This window comes from Salmo trutta, chromosome 31, assembly GCF_901001165.1.
Source record: "Salmo trutta chromosome 31, fSalTru1.1, whole genome shotgun sequence".
In the NCBI taxonomy this organism is placed as follows: Eukaryota; Metazoa; Chordata; class Actinopteri; order Salmoniformes; family Salmonidae; genus Salmo; species Salmo trutta.
The window spans coordinates 19,940,310-19,958,889 of NC_042987.1; the positions used below are offsets into that span (position 1 = coordinate 19,940,310).

An 18,580-nucleotide genomic window follows, 5' to 3' on the forward strand; every position below is an offset into this window, starting at 1 on the left:
ACACAAGTAATTTTCCAACAATTGTTTACTGACAGATTATTTCACTTATCATTCACTGTATCACAATTCCAGTGGTCAGAAGTTTACATACACTAAGTTCACTGTCCCTTTAAACAGCTTGGACAATTCCAGAAATGTTGTCATGGCGTTAGAAGCTTTCTGATAGGCTAATTGACATCATTTGAGTCAATTGGAGGTGTACCTGTGGATGTATTTCAAGGCCTACCTTCAAACTCAGTGCCTCTTTGCTTGACATCATGGGAAAATCAAAAGAAATCAGCCAAGACCTCAGAAAAATAATCGTAGACCTCCACAAGTCTGGTTAATCCTTGGGAGCAATTTCCAAACACCTGAAGGTACCATGTTCATCTGTCCAAAGAATAGTACGCAAGTATAAACACCATGGGAACACGCAGCCGTCATACCGCTCAGGAAGGAGACGCATTCTGTCTCCTAGAGATGAACGCACTTTGGTGCAAAAAGTGCAAATCAATCCCAGAACAACAGCAAAGGACCTTGTGAAGTTGCTGGAGGAAACAGGTACAAAAGTATCTATATCCACAGTCAAACGAGTCCTATATCAACATAACCTGAAAGGCTGATCAGCAAGGAAGAAGCCACTGCTACAAAACCGGCATAAAAAAGACAGACTATGGTTTGCAACTGCACATGGGGACAAAAATCGTACTTTTTGGAGAAATGTAATCTGGTCTGATGAAACAAAAATAGAACTGTTTGGCTATAATGACCATCGTTATGTTTGGATGAAAAAGGGGGAGGCTTGCAAGCTGAAGAACACCATCCCAACCATGAAGCACAGTGGTGGCAGCATCATGTTGTGGGGGTGCTTTGCTGCAGGAGGGACTGGTGCACTTCACAAACTAGATGGCATCATGAGGAAGGAGAATTATGTGGATATATTGAAGCAACATCTTAAGACATCAGTCAGGAAGTTAAAGCTTGGTCGCAAATGGGTCTTCCAAATGGACAATGACCCCAAGCATGCTTCCAAAGTTGTGTCAAAATGGCTCAAGGACAACAAAGTCAAGGTATTGGAGTGGCCATCACAAAGCCCTGACCTCAATCCTATAGAAAATGTGTGGGCAGAACTGAAAAAGGTTGTGCGAGCAAGGAGGTCTACAAACCTGACTCAGTTTCACCAGCTCTGTCAGGAGGAATGGGCCAAAATTCACCCAATTTATTGTGGGAAGCTTGTGGAAGGCTATCTGAAAAATTTGACCCAAGTTAAACAATTTAAAGGCAATGCTACCAAATAGTTATTGACTGTATGTAAACTTCTGACCCACTGGGAATGTGATGAAAGAAATACAACCTGAAATAAATCATTCTCTACTATTATTCTGACATTTCACATTCTTAAAGTAAAGTGGGGATCTTAACTGACCTAAAACAGGGAATTTTTACTAGGATTAAATGTCAGGAATTGTGAAAAACTGAGTTTAAATGCATTTGGCTAATGGTAAATAATGGTAAATAATGGTAAATAACAAATAGTGTATATTGGTGTGAAATCAAAATAATGTGGTTTAGAGTAAAAAAAAAAAAAAATATATATATAATATGAGTGGTGCGATAATAATCAGTCATCCCTGCAGTAATCAATGAGCCCACTAGGTGGTGGCATATTGTCCATGTAGCTTTTCAGTACAGCACATTATGACCAAGGTAGGGTTTTATTATAGCTTTTCATCACATTACTGCCAAGCTGGGCACTGGGGAAACCCAGAGATGGGAAACTTAAGTTTAGCACTCTATACAATAGCAGCGCTCCACTGTAAAATACCAATAACCGCCTCCGGTGTCCATCTTTTATTTACAGCACACCTTTTTGAGGCTATACATTAACATTTGTCAGAATGTTTGAAAACATGATTTTGTTTTTATTTCTCTGAATGTGACTCAAGCTGCCTATGTAAAAGGATGAGCTACAATGCAATAGGGCTGTGGTGCCTCTCTCTCTCTCTCTCGTTCATAGATTTAGTAAGATTGGGTTGGGGGGGATGTGCATTGGGGGCTAAATCCCTGGCATTTCATCCTATAATCTTCTCTTCAAGGTCACGTGCAAATTAGTTTTCTATATCCACCAGAAAGTGGACATTGATCCAAAACGGAAGCACTTGGGCTCAGACTTTGCTATCGTCTCTGTGGGAAGGCCTCCGAGCCGGGGAGACTGGCTCAGCTGGGGATTACAGCCTGGTTTCATCTACCAGGTCTGTGTCCAAAATGGCACCCTATTACCTATGTAGTGTATGACTTTTTTACCAGAACCCTATGGTCCCTGGTCAAAGTAGTGCACTAGGGAATAGCGTGCCATGTGGAACGCACCCCCAGGCTAGCGCAGGGGGGAGCACGGCTCACATGACATCACCACCCCATGCATGGTCTACTGGGCTGTTCTGTTGCTAAGGTTCACCAAGGAACGCAATTATGGCACAATGCTCATTTGTGAGCAATTGGATTGTTTGACGTGTTGTGTGCTATGGGATATGGATGGTGGAATATTTAACCTTTAGATTCGGCTGTGTGTGTGTGTGTGTGTGTGTGTGTGTGTGTGTGTGTGTGTGTGTGTGTGTGTGTGTGTGTGTGTGTGTGTGTGTGTGTGTGTGTGTGTGTGTGTGTGTGTGTGTGTGTGTGTGTGTGCATGCATGTGTGCGTGAAATCGTTTTTCCTCTTACTGTGTATTGTTCTCCTGAGTCCACTGACTGTGTCTCTCTATTGTTTCTCTGTCAAGGTTTATCAGCGGTTACTCCTCTGACACTGTCTGAATCCTCCCCATGCATCCTAAGTGACTGATGATGCTACTGCAAACTCAAGTGAGATACAAATCAAAGGTAGAGTCTTTGCTGCCAAATCTCCTTTCAACTCAGCAGCATTTTTTCCATACCAGAACAACATACAGTACAATGTTATTTAGGCATTTCTTTAATCACAACTGGCAATTATGTCGGGCTATAGGAGCGGTGCATGGTGTGTGATACCTGAGAGAAGAGAGTGAGCTCAGGTGTGCTTATTCACCCCTAGGGACAGGATAACACACTACTGATAAAAACAATGAGCAGCAGCCAGGGAATGACTGCCTTCTTCCTCCATGTTGAATTATTATGTTATGGCTTGATAGGTACCTTCAACAATACTGATGAACATCGTTTGCTGTAAAATGTGCTTTGGTATTTATGTTGCACATTTAGAGGTGACAGAAAATGCTAAAATATGATATTGTTTTCACCAAGCGTCCCTTGCATGCTATGTGTACCTTTGTTTGAATGTAACGTGACCTTTTGTTTGACCTTTTTTTATATGAATGATTTTTCTTAGGAAAACAGGTGCAACATGTGCGCTCCAGGCTACTGTATGTGAATTGTGTCTTGAGGCCATTCAGTGGTTTCACCTTGACAGTGTGTGCTGAAGGAATAGCAAACCTCTACATAATGCACATTTGTTTATTTCAAAGGTGGTTACATTGTGAGTGGGTGGTACAAATTTTGATCAACCTCCAAAACCTCCATCCACTCCCCCAGACCCAAATACAAATGGTTTAACACGACTGATCTTGCCGTCTGCCTCAGTGGTGTGCCCTTTTGCCTCAGAGGAAGTGATGTGGCGACTGGCCCACGTTTGTACAGTAGTCATGTTGCTGCTCTATGCCAAATGGCCCCAGGACAGATGATGTCACCTAAACTAGGTTGCGACAATGGAGGGATGACTACAAGAGTGGAGAAGAAAATAGATGCTTAGACATTTGTTTTACTTATAGAACATTAAAAAAAAGTAAGAAATATATTTGTCAATCCAAATGTATTTATGGACACCTAGTCCCATTTAGGTTCAATAGATGTCACATATGGGGCTAAAGTGACCCCCAATTTATAATTTCAATTAAAAGTATCAATATATACAGAAATATTTATTTCTAAAAGTAAAAACTAGTAGGCCTAAGAAGAGAAGACTAAACTCATGTCAGATGATACCTATTCACTTGATGGCTGTGTGGCTAGGCTACAGATGGCTTGAAATGTGGGGAGAGAAGAGATGCTCATCCTTGTATCACCAGGAGATGTCGTTGCCTGTACCCGTACCTAAACTGCACAACGTTGTCTGACAGCAAGGGGAATGATAAAGACAGGGGAGCATAGGAGAGAGTAAGCGCCGCTGCCTTCTCTGCTGCACAGTGCACACCGCAGTGAAAGGGTCTCCCTACACTGCCCGTACCTATAGCGGTCTCTCTTGGCCATTCAGTGGATGCTGTCTTTTCGGGCAACACCAACGTCGAGCGTAAAGTGTGTTTTCGGACAATTCGTAAGGAATGCTTTACATATTTTACATGGTTTGAATTTTGGTTACCAATCGAGGGGAGTCGAGAACAACGCGGTTCCCCGGCATATTTTACAGTAAGCGCAATGTATTTCCAGTTGCTTTTCCAGCTGTCATACACTCCAAACAGTTACAAAATAGGATGCATTTGTCAGTCGTCTCGGGAAGGGAGGAACAATCGCCAGCTCTGGCTTGCCTTTGCATGCATTTTTCACCCCTTTGTTACTCTGCCAGATGTTTTTGCAGGGTCTGAAAGTGTAATATTTCAGGTTTATTGTGGGCTATAGCATGCATTGATTGTGGACTGAAAATGGAATCCATTAGAGGATGATTCGCTAGCTAAAGCGGGGATGCTCTGAGAAAACACCCTATTACTTTCTGATTGACCTAAATTTGAACGATATATTTATAAGATTATACTGGTCGACATCAGATCGCATTAGATGACCGTCATTCTTTTGTCTGTACTGCAATGCTGTAGAAAAGGTGGAAAGGTGAGATGAAATGTCTCATTTTCATAGCAGATGATGACTGCCAATGAATAAGATTCATTCATTCTTAAGTTTCTAGGCTATGCATTATTAGGTATTCTATGACTAGCAGGTCTTTCATCACCAAATGTAGCCTAGCTGCATCATTTCTGTCTATTTGAATAGGGTGCATTGCCTCAGTTAGATCAACTCCATATAAAATTGCCCTCCTTTTTTATTTTATTTGCATGTGATGCTCGGCGTTTGATCGTGTTTTGACTGCAATGCCTGGCATGCATATTTAAAGCATAGACAAATATAGACTTGTTTCCAAAACTCGTTTTTTCTATCAGGAATAATAACATTGATGTTAAGTTGAAGGTATAAGCCATGTTGAAACCATATACATCATTGAATGAATGAATGAATGAATGAATGAATGAATGGTTGTCCAGGCCTATAGGTAAGGCTAGGCATTTATAGTTCAATATTCTACATCAGGCCTGTTTGTGTGTAAAGGGATGAGAAACTCACATGGTCAAAATTCTATAGATTTTATGGACAAATCACCCTCATAAGCCCTGATAAATTGTTTCTATTTACATACAATAGGACACATCCTGTGGTCAGATGTATATGATGTTTGTCTCCCCAGGGCCACACAATGACCATTGGCCCTCACTGGGTCATCAACAACAATGATACAGTGTAGTAGGTCCTACCTGGATCACAGAAGCCTTGGCCTATTCTATGACTTTCCAATGGGTTCTGCACATAGGCCTACTAGAGAGGGAGCCTTAATTATGGACAGGATGATTTGATACATTTTGAAAATATAATTAAAATGGTTAAGTGATTGAGAAAAAATGGTCACTTCCGGTTGTGTTATGGTTTTGACAGTGATTGGAGATATAAGCCACAAGGGTAGGGGTTGTGGTGGTCGTATGGTAAGTTTCCCATTCATCTGTGGGCAAACGTGTCCTCGATACAAGGAAAACATTCCACTTATAGTTGACTGGGAGAGGGTTCTGAAACAGTGTCACCCAATTTGTTATCAATTTGAATCATCCATTGTTTGACCTGATAAGCTTGTATGATAAGCGTTGTTTTTCTTCAAGGGAAATGTGCTGAATGGGTTGTCGTCTGAGTGCAGGTTGCTGTATTCCAATCTTCAAAGCGGCAGATTGATATCATTGTCTGTCCCAGCCCCTGCCCCCAGTCCCCCGCCCTAGCCTCAGTTCCTTGTGTTGATGGAAGATAATGGACATAGGCCTAGGTCATCAATTCCATGAAAGGCTGTAGTAGTAAAAAAAAAAATTCTAACATTTCAAACTAGCAGAATGCTGTTATTATCATTAAATATTTAAGTGCTGCACGAAATGGACCACATTAGCATTGGTAATAAAAAAGATAATTTGTGTTATTAGTAACCAGGGCTTTTCAGTCATTTAGCCTATATGTTCATAGGCAGCAGGTAGCCTAGTGGTCAGAGTGTTGGGCCGGTAACCGAAAGGTTGCTAGATCGAATCCCCGAGTTGACAAGGTAAAAATCTGTTGTTCTGCCACTGAACAAGGCCGTTAACCCACTGTTCCTAGGCTGTCATTATTTGTAAGAATTTGTTCTTGCCTAGTAAAATAAAAAAAAATTGTTGTTGAATAATCTGTTTTACTGCTGATTAGTGGTGTTGCTGGCTGGCCCTATCTGTGAAGGCTAATTGAAACTCCAAAGAAAATCTTGCACTGACTAGAGGAACCAATGCATCATAGGTGCTGGAGGAATTTTGATTGAAGTAGATTTTTCTGAAATACCATTTGTCATGCACTACAATTTGTCAGTTATGAGAGACAGACAGTGACACATTTTCGATCAAATTAATAAGTAAGTATTTTGGTCTGCAGCGTTCTCAATGTAAATGGCAGACTGGGATGTATCTCAAAGATTGTTAATAAGAGATTGTGACACACATACACTCCCCTACGTATTTATTTGGACAGTGAAGCTAAAACTTTTAATTTGGCTCTATACTCCAGCATTTTGGATTTAAGATAAAATGTTTCACTGAGGCGACAGTACAGAATGTCACCTTTTATTTGAGGTTATTTTCATACATATCTGTTTTACTATTTAGAAATGGTAGCATCCACATTAATGTAGATGTTTCTTATTTACAATAAAAGTGATTCCAAAAAGACACAATACATAATTTACCATTCATTCCTATTTGGCACAAAATAATATGAAACACAACCAAAATAAACTTCAAATTCATCCAACAAGCTTGTAGAGTCATTGCGTGCTAGGAATATCGGACCAAATGCTAACCTTTTCACTACTTCAATACAAATAAGTGAATTTGTCAAAATACCTTCAAATACGTGGACTAGATACATAAAGTGCTTTAATTTCTAAACGATAAAACAGATACGTATGAAAATACCCTCAAATAAAAAGTTGCATTGTGTGCTGTTGCCTCATATGAAACATTTGATCTCAAATCCAAAATGCTGGAGTATAGAGACAAATTAAAAGTTTTAGCTTCACTGTCCAAATAAATACGTACGAGAGTGTAGATTTTTCTGTTAGCCCACTGGGCATAGGCCTATGCCTCAAAGGCTGCGTCTACATAGGCAGCCCAATTCAGATTCTTTTCCAACTAATTGGTCTTTTGACGAATCACATCAGAGCTTTTCACATCAGATTTTTTTCAGAGCTGATTTGATTGGTCAGCAGACCAATTAGTGGGAAAAAGACCAGAATTGGGCTGACTGTGTAAATACAGCCAAAGCCACACTTTATCGCTTTCCAAATCAATCAATACCTTTTAATGGTTGCCAAGTTGTTGCCATGATGGCTTTTGGCTGTTTGTGTCAGTTGTAGTAGATTTAGTCTAATGAACCGTCTATTATGGATTGAAAGAGACTGTGATTACTATTGCCCTGTATTTGAGGTCAGGGCCACCCTTTAGCCACGCTTCCCTTTAGCTCACTGTTGTAATTAGTTTTACCATAATGCTGTCCTTAAGTCACTTGAGTTGTGAAGTGGAAAATTACAACCACGGTTCGACTCAGTTATTTATTACTGATCACCCTTTAGAACACTATTCCTTTTCACTCTGTCCCCGTCTTGTTTCCTCTCCTTATTTAATTATACATTTATCTCAGTTTGGATTGTTGGAGGAACAGAGTGTGTTAGGGGAAGGGAGGGGAGGTAAGGGCTGGGGGTCTCTTATTGTCTCCCTGGTTCTCTTCTCTCTCCCTCCCCGGTTCTCTTCTCTCTCCCTCCCCGGTTCTCTTCTCTCTCCCTCCCAGGTTCTCTTCTCTCTCCCTCCCCGGTTCTCTTCTCTCTCCCTCCCCGGTTCTCTTCTCTCTCCCTCCCCGGTTCTCTTCTCTCTCCCTCCCCGGTTCTCTTCTCTCTCTTTCCCTGGTTCTCTTCTCTCTCCCTCTCCGGTTCTCTTCTCTCTCCCTCCCCGGTTCTCTTCTCTCTCCCTCCCCGGTTCTCTTCTCTCTCACTCCCAGGTTCTCTTCTCTCTCCCTCCCCGGTTCTCTTCTCTCTCCCTCCCCGGTTCTCTTCTCTCTCCCTCCCCGGTTCTCTTCTCTCTCCCTCCCTGGTTCTCTTCTCTCTCCCTCTCTGGGTATCTTCTCTCTCCCTCCCTGGTTCTCTTCTCTCTCCCTCCCCGGTTCTCTTCTCTCTCCCTCCCCGGTTCTCTTCTCTCTCCCTCCCTGGTTCTCTTCTCTCTCACTCTCCGGTTCTCTTCTCTCTCACTCCCAGGTTCTCTTCTCTCTCCCTCCCCGGTTCTCTTCTCTCTCCCTCCCCGGTTCTCTTCTCTCTCCCTCCCCGGTTCTCTTCTCTCTCCCTCCCTGGTTCTCTTCTCTCTCCCTCTTTGGTTCTCTTCTCTCTCCCTCCCTGGTTCTCTTCTCTCTCCCTCCCTGGTTCTCTTCTCTCTCCCTCCCTGGTTCTCTTCTCTCTCCCTCCCCGGTTCTCTTCTCTCTCCCTCCCTGGTTCTCTTCTCTCTCACTCTCCGGTTCTCTTCTCTCTCACTCCCAGGTTCTCTTCTCTCTCCCTCCCCGGTTCTCTTCTCTCTCCCTCCCCGGTTCTCTTCTCTCTCCCTCCCTGGTTCTCTTCTCTCTCCCTCCCCGGTTCTCTTCTCTCTCCCTCTCCGGTTCTCTTCTCTCTCCCTCCCAGGTTCTCTTCTCTCTCCCTCCCTGGTTCTCTTCTCTCTCCCTCCCTGGTTCTCTTCTCTCTCCCTCCCTGGTTCTCTTCTCTCTCCCTCCCTGGTTCTCTTCTCTCTCCCTCCCCGGTTCTCTTCTCTCTCCCTCCCCGGTTCTCTTCTCTCTCTTTCCCTGGTTCTCTTCTCTCTCACTCCCAGGTTCTCTTCTCTCTCCCTCCCTGGTTCTCTTCTCTCTCCCTCCCTGGTTCTCTTCTCTCTCCCTCCCTGGTTCTCTTCTCTCTCCCTCCCTGGTTCTCTTCTCTCTCCCTCCCCGGTTCTCTTCTCTCTCCCTCCCTGGTTCTCTTCTCTCTCCCTCCCCGGTTCTCTTCTCTCTCCCTCCCCGGTTCTCTTCTCTCTCCCTCCCTGGTTCTCTTCTCTCTCCCTCTTTGGTTCTCTTCTCTCTCCCTCCCTGGTTCTCTTCTCTCTCCCTCCCAGGTTCTCTTCTCTCTCCCTCCCCGGTTCTCTTCTCTCTCCCTCCCTGGTTCTCTTCTCTCTCCCTCCCTGGTTCTCTTCTCTCTCCCTCCCTGGTTCTCTTCTCTCTCCCTCCCTGGTTCTCTTCTCTCTCCCTCCCCGGTTCTCTTCTCTCTCCCTCCCTGGTTCTCTTCTCTCTCCCTCCCCGGTTCTCTTCTCTCTCTTTCCCTGGTTCTCTTCTCTCTCCCTCCCCGGTTCTCTTCTCTCTCTTTCCCTGGTTCTCTTCTCTCTCCCTCCCCGGTTCTCTTCTCTCTCTTTCCCTGGTTCTCTTCTCTCTCCCTCCCCGGTTCTCTTCTCTCTCTTTCCCCGGTTCTCTTCTCTCTCCCTCCCAGGTTCTCTTCTCTCTCCCTCCCCGGTTCTCTTCTCTCTCTTTCCCTGGTTCTCTTCTCTCTCCCTCCCCGGTTCTCTTCTCTCTCCCTCCCCGGTTCTCTTCTCTCTCCCTCTCCGGTTCTCTTCTCTCTCCCTCCCCGGTTCTCTTCTCTCTCCCTCCCCGGTTCTCTTCTCTCTCCCTCCCCGGTTCTCTTCTCTCTCCCTCCCCGGTTCTCTTCTCTCTCTCTCCCTCCCCGGTTCTCTTCTCTCTCCCTCCCAGGTTCTCTTCTCTCTCCCTCCCCGGTTCTCTTCTCTCTCCCTCCCCAGTTCTCTTCTCTCTCCCTCCCCGGTTCTCTTCTCTCTCTCTCCCTCCCCGGTTCTCTTCTCTCTCCCTCCCCGGTTCTCTTCTCTCTCCCTCCCTGGTTCTCTTCTCTCTCCCTCCCCGGTTCTCTTCTCTCTCCCTCCCCGGTTCTCTTCTCTCTCCCTCCCTGGTTCTCTTCTCTCTCCCTCCCCGGTTCTCTTCTCTCTCCCTCCCCGGTTCTCTTCTCTCTCCCTCCCCGGTTCTCTTCTCCTCTTCCCTCCCAGGTTCTCTTCTCTCTCCCTCTCCGGTTCTCTTCTCTCTCCCTCCCCGGTTCTCTTCTCTCTCCCTCCCCGGTTCTCTTCTCTCTCTCCCTCCCCGGTTCTCTTCTCTCTCTTTCCCAGGTTCTCTTCTCTCTCCCTCCCTGGTTCTCTTCTCTCTCCCTCCCCGGTTCTCTCTCTCTCCCTCCCCGGTTCTCTTCTCTCTCCCTCCCCGGTTCTCTTCTCTCTCCCTCCCCGGTTCTCTTCTCTCTCTTTCCCAGGTTCTCTTCTCTCTCCCTCCCAGGTTCTCTTCTCTCTCCCTCCCCGGTTCTCTTCTCTCTCCCTCCCCGGTTCTCTTCTCTCCCTCCCCGGTTCTCTTCCTCTCCTCCCGTTCTCTTCTCTCTCTTTCCCAGGTTCTCTTCTCTCTCCCTCCCCGGTTCTCTTCTCTCTCCCTCCCCGGTTCTCTTCTCTCTCCCTCCCAGGTTCTCTTCTCTCTCCCTCCCTGGTTCTCTTCTCTCTCCCTCCCCGGTTCTCTTCTCTCTCCTCTCCCCGGTTTCTCTTCTCTCTCCTTCCCAGGTTCTCTTCTCTCTCCCTCCCCGGTTCTCTTCTCTCTCCCCTCCCCGGTTCTCTTCTCTCTCCCTCCCCGGTTCTCTTCTCTCTCCCTCCCCGGTTCTCTTCTCTCTCCTCCCTGGTTCTCTTCTCTCTCTTCCCTGGTTCTCTTCTCTCTCACTCCCCGGTTCTCTTCTCTCTCTCCCTCCCCGGTTCTCTTCTCTCTCCCTCCCCGGTTCTCTTCTCTCTCCCTCCCCGGTTCTCTTCTCTCTCCCTCCCCGGTTCTCTTCTCTCTCCCTCCCCGGTTCTCTTCTCTCTCCCTCCCCGGTTCTCTTCTCTCTCCCTCCCCGGTTCTCTTCTCTCTCCCTCTCCGGTTCTCTTCTCTCTCCCTCCCTGGTTCTCTTCTCTCTCCCTCCCTGGTTCTCTTCTCTCTCCCTCCCCGGTTCTCTTCTCTCTCCCTCCCCGGTTCTCTTCTCTCTCCCTCTCCGGTTCTCTTCTCTCTCCCTCCCTGGTTCTCTTCTCTCTCCCTCCCTGGTTCTCTTCTCTCTCCCTCCCCGGTTCTCTTCTCTCTCCCTCCCCCGGTTTCTCTTCTCTCTCCCTCCCCGGTTCTCTTCTCTCTCCCTCCCTGGTTCTCTTCTCTCTCCCTCCCTGGTTCTCTTCTCTCTCCCTCTCCGGTTCTCTTCTCTCTCCCTCCCCGGTTCTCTTCTCTCTCCCTCTTTGGTTCTCTTCTCTCTCCCTCTCTGGGTATCTTCTCTCTCCCTCTCCGGTTCTCTTCTCTCTCCCTCCCCGGTTCTCTTCTCTCTCCCTCCCTGGTTCTCTTCTCTCTCTTTCCCTGGTTCTCTTCTCTCTCCCTCCCCGGTTCTCTTCTCTCTCCCTCCCCGGTTCTCTTCTCTCTCTTTCCCTGGTTCTCTTCTCTCTCCCTCCCCGGTTCTCTTCTCTCTCCCTCCCCGGTTCTCTTCTCTCTCCCTCCCTGGTTCTCTTCTCTCTCACTCCCAGGTTCTCTTCTCTCTCACTCCCCGGTTCTCTTCTCTCTCCCTCCCCGGTTCTCTTCTCTCTCACTCCCAGGTTCTCTTCTCTCTCACTCCCCGGTTCTCTTCTCTCTCCCTCCCCGGTTCTCTTCTCTCTCCCTTCCCGGTTCTCTTCTCTCTCTTTCCCAGGTTCTCTTCTCTCTCCCTCCCTGGTTCTCTTCTCTCTCACTCCCAGGTTCTCTTCTCTCTCCCTCCCCGGTTCTCTTCTCTCTCCCTCCCTGGTTCTCTTCTCTCTCTTTCCCAGGTTCTCTTCTCTCTCACTCCCCGGTTCTCTTCTCTCTCCCTCCCCGGTTCTCTTCTCTCTCCCTCCCTGGTTCTCTTCTCTCTCCCTCCCTGGTTCTCTTCTCTCTCCCTCCCCGGTTCTCTTCTCTCTCCCTCCCCGGTTCTCTTCTCTCTCCCTCCCCGGTTCTCTTCTCTCTCCCTCCCCGGTTCTCTTCTCTCTCCCTCCCCGGTTCTCTTCTCAGTCTCTGTGTGTCTCTGTCTGTCTCTGTCTCCCAGTACGAAGTGCAGTCAGGTCTGTGGATATCAAAGATGACTTCAGCCATTGTTTGGACTTAAAACCTCTCTTTTCATTAGCCTCCCTCTCCAAAGGCTGCTCTGACACGGACTAATCTTCCCTCTTTATTTTCACCACATATTTCTACACGAGGCTGAACATTATAGCATTAGAAACCCAGACTATAGTGCTTATAATTAGTGGAGTACAGTGGAAGGATTCTTCAAATACGCAATAGAGAAATTAAGTTGTACTTCTATTCTAACATGATGTTTTTTAATCTCATTAATATTTGTGTTGTTATTGTGGAGAATAATCTTTTAAAAACAAGTGTTGTCAATCCTACTGGGATTTACACATTTCAGTTTAATCAGCTTTGTTCTTTACTAAGATGCTGAAAAGAAAATCAGAAAACATTCATCACACTAGGGACATAACAGGGTAAAGTGATATTTGTGTTTTATATCGCTGTTGAGATACATAATGAAGGCTAGCTAGGGATAAGGTATGTAGAGTAAAGATAAAGTAACTGCAGACAACATATACAGTTGAAGTTGGAAGTTTACATACACTTAGGTTGGAGTCAATAAAACTCGTATTTCAACCACTCCACAAATTTCTTGTTAACAAACTATAGTTTTGGCAAGTCGGTTAGGACATCTACTTTGTGCTTGACACAAGTAATTTTTCCAACAATTGTTTACTGACAAATTATTTCACTAATTCACTGTATCACAATTCCAGTGGGTCAAAAGTTTACATACGCTAAGTTGACTGTGCCTTTAAACAGCTTGAAAATTCCAGAAAATGATGTCATGGCTTTAGAAGCTTCTGATAGGCTAATTGACAACATTTGAGTCAATTGGAGGTGTACCTGTGGATGTATTTCAAGGCCTACCTTCAAACCCAGTGCCTCTTTGCTTGACATCATGGGAAAATCAAAAGATATCAGCCAAAACCTCAGAAAATCATGTGTAGACCTCCACAAGCCTGGTTCATCCTTGGGAGTAATTTCCAAACGCCTGAAGGTACCACGTTCAATCTGTACAAAGAATAGTACGCAAGTATAAACACCATGGGACCACGCAGCCATCATATCGCTCAGGAAGGAGACACGTTCTGTCTCCTAGAGATGAACGTACTTTGGTGCGAAAAGTGCAAATCAATCCCAGAACAACAGCAAAGGACCTTGTGAAGATGCTGGAGGAAACAGGTACAAAAGTATCTATATCCACAGTCAAACGAGTCTTATATCGACATAACTTGAAAGGCTGCTCAGCAAGGAAGAAGCCACTGCTCCAAAACCGCCATAAAAAAAAGCCAGACTACGGTTTGCAACTGCACATGGGGACAAAGATCGTACTTTTGGAGAAATGTCATCTGGTCTGATGAAACAAAAATAGAACTGTTTGACCATAATGACCATCGTTATGTTTGGAGGAAAAAGGGGGAGGCTTGCAAGCCGAAGAACACCATCCCAACCGTGAAGCACAGAGGTGGCAACATCATGTTGTGGGGGTGCTTTGCTGCAGGAGGGACTGGTGCACTTCACAAACTAGATGGCATCACGAGGAAGGAGAATTATGTGGATATATTGAAGCAACATCTCAAGACATCAGTCAGGAAGTTAAAGCTTGGTCGCAAATGGGTCTTCCAAATGGACAATGACCCCAAGCATACTTCCAAAGTTGTGTCAAAATGGCTTAAGGACAACAAAGTCAAGGTATTGGAGTGGCCATCACAAAGCCCTGACCTCAATCCTATAGAAAATGTGTGGGCAGAACTGAAAAAGGTTGTGCGAGCAAGGAGGCCTACAATCCTGACTCAGTTTCACCAGCTCTGTCAGGAGGAATGGGCCAAAATTGCCCCAACTTATTGTGGGAAGCTTGTGGAAAGCTACCTGAAATGTTTGACCCAAGTTAAACAATTTAAAGGCAATGCTACCAAATACTAATTGACTGTATATAAACCTCTGACCCACTGGGAATGTGATGAAAGAAATAAAAGCTGAAATAAATCATTCTTGCTACTATTATTCTGACATTTCACTTTCTTAAAAATAAAGTGGTGATCCTAACTGACCTAATACAGGGAATTTTTACTTGGATTAAATGTCAGGAATTGTGAAAAACTGAGTTTAAATGTATTTGGCTAAGGTGTATGTTAACTTACGACTTCAACTGTAGCTGGTATACTGAGAAATCATCTCTTAAGCTACTTACCTCATGTACATAGAGGAGTTGGTTTGGCAAACTATACTTGTGTCATAAGTAACCTTGCCTGAGACCTGAAGACTTGTATTAGCGCCCAGACCTAATGCTTTGGCTTTGGCTCAGCTGGATAAGGAGGTCTTGAGTTGTGCAGATATAACTCAGTAGCCTATATCTGGCCGGTTTACATTTGCCTGAGGATAAGCCAGTCATCTTCTTTTCACATATCATTTCACCAATTCAGCTACCCGTGGATGGGCAGGGACGGATATAGCTTAGCGCTCCAAATGTTCTGGATTTTCAGATTCAAGTCAGGAGAGACATGCTGTGCTCAGTGAACATTTTCACTTGTGATGATAAAATCCTCTGACACATGAAATGTGAGAGACAGCAGTGCTCCTGCGCTCTATATTTAGATTTGTGGACCACACCTACTCCAGGGCATGTTTGTCATCATTTAACATAATTTTTTCATTTGTTAAGTTAAAAAAACTAAGAACAGGAGAATACCCAACTAACTGCATCTTCCATTAGGCCAACTACCATAAGTACTATTACAACTAGCTACTGTTATTACATGCAGAATATCTGTAAGCTACTTTTTCCTCTGTAGTTGTTTGAAAGGAAGCATTACTTTTTCAGATCTTTCTGATGTGTGATTTCTCTTTATACTGACCTCCATCCATCTTTCATGTCATCACCACTTATTTTGTTGTTCATGAGGAAAATCCAGTATAGCCATAGTGTAGTTTGATACTTTGATGCTAACACAGATAATTATTTAGTTATGTCATCTCTACTGGAGGCCTTCAAAAGTAAATCTGATGTATTATGGATGTACTGTACTGGCAAACAAAATTGTTCTACTGAGAATATCAGTGGAAAAACACTGGTTTGTTGTTGATTCAGCTTTCTTTCAATTCCATTCTACATCTGAAGTCTTGAAATCGAATGTTTTACCTGTCATGCTGTAGTATGTTAGCAGCACAACCTTAGGGGGTCTCAATCCTGATGTTCCACTTGGAACAGCCAAGCCATGTACTGTAACATCAATAGCTGGGGGGCAGGGTGGCAGTTACACCCATTTAGCCCAGGTCTTTACTCTGTGATCACTACCTTTTTTGAATAATTTGTGTGATGAAGTCACTCAGCAAAACTCGTGCTTACTCAGTAGATCTAAATGCATAATTCATGATGTTGATGATATTTTTAGATCTTATTTAGATCAACAGTAGCAGATGGTCCTGAGACAAGGTTAGACCTATTATTATAATAAAGACTCACTTTTAATGACAGCTCATTTTAGTGGGACGGTGTGTAATAGTGGGACGGTGTCTTTGGGTCTAGATGTCTTCCCAGCTCCACAAATACAGATGTCGCTGTCCTTTTACTTTATGACACCCAGCCCACAAATAGCACATCAACATTGGTTGGCTGTGGTACTGCTTTGAGAGAAGGGGGTGTTTTATGCTACATGTCAAAGGAAACATTCATAGCCATCATGTTACACAGATGTAACAGTGTCATGCCCGTAGCACAGAACCGATCAGCAGATTGACTTTGGTATTGAGCTGCATATCCATCAATAACAAACAGGGTGGATTTTGAAATGTGTTCCTGCTTCAAGGTCAATTTATTCACTGTATAGTGCAGTGCATGGATGTGTGTGCGGATGTGGCAATCCTGTGGATGATGCCACAGGGATGTGAGAAGCTTTGTACTTCCTCCTCTCCTCCCCCACGCCGAGGTCCTCTCCTTTATTCCCTGCTGTCATGTCATCAGATGACCAGCAGGGGTCACCTCTGGTAACATTCACTACAACCAATTATGCAGATGGCGCAACCATGTCAATGATCATATTATCTTAACATGCAGATAGATAGGCATGGTGGTGTAATGTCCTCTAATAATGTCCTATAAAAATGATGTTTACGCTAGAGGGTTGATATGGGTTACAATGCATATCCTCTTTAGTAAGACATCCAACCAATGTAATGGATGCTGATTGGGTATTATTCTGTTATCGTGCCGTGGTGCAGATATTGTAAATGTCAGTGGCTGTGTGTGAGGTAGGTTTACTCACTAGGCTAGTAGGGAATCTGCTGCCACCGCAGTCACATGTAAAGTCAACATTCACCAGTGAGGCTGATGCCTTGGGATGGAAAAACAACCAGGCCATGCAGCTCCTGTAGCTATACTACTGGCTTCACAGCCCCAACCTCACATTGGACGATTAAGCCCTTGACTGCCTCAATCTCAACATAGCCAAGGGTTGGTTTGGTTCATAGTAGCAGTAGTAGTGGCAGTAGTAGTAGTACAGTAGGTCATGCGGTTAAAAGCCTTGGAGCACTAGCTAACCCTCCGGCCTCATCATCACTGGAGAACACAGTATTTACAGGAACTCACATTAAATGCATGACATCAGGTGCAAACCACACATGATGCACTAGAGCACATTATCATAATGGGACTGTCATAGCAGCTTGAATGCCTAACTGATTGAGATGGAGTGAAGTCATTTTTGGGGTCATACAGAATACACAATAAATATTGGGCACATTAATGCTACATTACATAACAACAAATTGTTATTAGATTGTATTATCTGTGTGTCTAACTTTTATTGTGTAATTGCTGCTGTGGTCAAAAAGAGACCTTGGTCTCAATGGGACTCCCTGCCTAAATAAAGATTAAATAATGATCAAGGTGGTAAATTAAAGAAACAGGAAGTATTTTGATTGAAGTATGAAGAGATTGATTTAATTGTTTGGCAATGCCAGCTAGCTTATCTATTACAGATGTTGGATCTTAATTTGATCACCCTGTTGCTAGGGCTGGGAATTGCAATACGATATTATTACAATACTTAGGTGCCGATATGATATGTATTGTGATTCTTAATGTATTGGGATTCGTTACTACGATTTTATTGCGAATTCTATGTTCCAAACACATCGCTCACCATGTCTGTTGCAGAGGGACAAGAAATAGCCATGAGAAAATTTGTTTTGATCAGTCAGTGCTGAAAACATGTTGGCTCACCATTTAAAAAAAGAAGATGGAGAACAAGCTTGAGAAGGAGAAATACAATCGTTTTTGGTGCAGGTACATCTAACTACTGCTAGCTAACGCTACCTAGCAAAACTTAAAGTATATATATATATTTTAAGAATCAATACTTAGGAGTATGTGGCTCAGTCGTCCCGTGTGGCTCAGTTGGTAGAGCATGGTGTTTGCAGCGCCAGGGTTGTGGGTTTGATTCCGACGGGGGACCAGTACAGAGAAAAATGTATGAAATGTATGCATTCACTACTGTAAGTCGCTCTGGATAAGAGCGTCTGCTAAATGACTAAAATGTCAAATGTAAAAATATCGATATAATATCGTAAAAAATTATGCAGAAGAATTGAAAATGTAAAACGTGTAGCTTATTGTGGTTTAAAAAGGCTTCTGAAGTTTGTCAATACCACTTTGAAATTTCAGACTTGATTTTCCCTTGCGAAAAAAATGATTAAACCCTACAAAAAAATGTAATTAATTATAATCCACATTTCCTGTTGCTGCAGGATTATTTTCCTGCTGTAGCAAACTGGCTCAAATTAAGATCCTACATCTGTATGATTGTGTTGTTACATTTAAAATGTGGTGTTTGTTTAATGAAATTAGCCTGTCAATAAAACATAGCAGACACTGGCATTCTATTGAGGGAAAACAAAATGCACTTCAACCTAATCAGCACAGAGTTTGTAAGAGAAAATGTTAATAATGCGCTGGGGCTTGTTTTATCACAGCAAGCCCCACATAATTACACTTTATCATTTGTGTCACGCTCAGCCATCCTTTCAGAACATTATTGCAGGAGCTCGTTCATTGCCTCAGCTTGTGCTCAGGGCCGGCTCCAGGCATAAGCAACGTAAGTGGTCGCCTAGGGCCCCGGCCGCTAGGGGGC

At 44.3% G+C, this 18,580-nt stretch overlaps 1 protein-coding gene across 1 annotated transcript in view; it reads left to right on the forward strand.

The window, feature by feature from the left end:
• Positions 1-4,143: 4,143 nt before the first annotated feature.
• LOC115169712 (catenin delta-2) overlaps positions 4,144-18,580 on the forward strand; it is a 106,676-nt gene continuing 92,239 nt past the window's right edge. Inside the window, exon 1 of the mRNA XM_029725610.1 lies at positions 4,144-4,409. The gene's annotated coding sequence lies outside the window, so the exon portion shown is untranslated. The remainder of the gene's footprint in view (positions 4,410-18,580) is intronic.